This window comes from Galeopterus variegatus, unplaced genomic scaffold (assembly GCF_000696425.1).
Source record: "Galeopterus variegatus unplaced genomic scaffold, G_variegatus-3.0.2 Scaffold7689, whole genome shotgun sequence".
NCBI classification, from domain to species: Eukaryota; Metazoa; Chordata; class Mammalia; order Dermoptera; family Cynocephalidae; genus Galeopterus; species Galeopterus variegatus.
In genome coordinates this window covers 26,845-27,690 of record NW_007733800.1, presented here as the reverse complement: position 1 = coordinate 27,690, position 846 = coordinate 26,845, and positions in this window count along the sequence as shown.

Genomic DNA, 846 nt, shown 5'->3' with positions numbered 1-846 from the left:
GGTGATGGGCCATAATAATCATATACAGTGTATATTGACAAAATAAAAGTTTAACGAAAAAAAAAAAAGAAATACATTTTTTTCTGGTTTTTCATTTTATATTTAAATTATTTTTAATTGACAAACTCTAATCACACAAATTTATTGGGTGAATTTTGCTGTTTTCATATATATTTTGCATAACAATCAGTTTAGGGTATTTTGCATATCCATCTCCTCATGTATTTATCATTTTTCTATGGTGAGAACATTTGAAGCTTCTCTTTTACCTATTTTGTAGTATATAATATCTTACTATTGACCATTATCACCCTATTATGCAATACAACACCAGAATTTATTCCTTCTATGTAATTATAATTTTGTACCCATTAATCAACTTCTCCCCATCCTGTCCTTTCTCCCTTCCACAATGCCCCCAGTCTTTGGTAACCATTGTTGTATTCTCTGTTCCTATCTGTTATAGCAACATTTATTTTATTTCATTTTATTTCACTTTTAAATACTTGTCTTTCTATGTCTGCCTTATTTCTCTTAACATGATGTCTTCCAGGTCATACATGTTGTTGCAATTCACAGGTTTTCCTTCGTTTTTATGGTTGAATAGTAGTTCATTTTTTATGTATATCACATTGTCTTTATCCATTCCTCCATTCTTGAACAATGATAAAAAAATTACATAGAACTATGGTATGATCCAGTAATACCACTACTGGGTATATATCCAAAGGAAATGAAAACACTCTGTTTAAGAGATATGTACACCCCCACATTTATTGCAGCATTATTGCAGTAGCCAAAATATCCAATCAACCCATGTGCAACAAAAAATTTTCTCTTAACCAC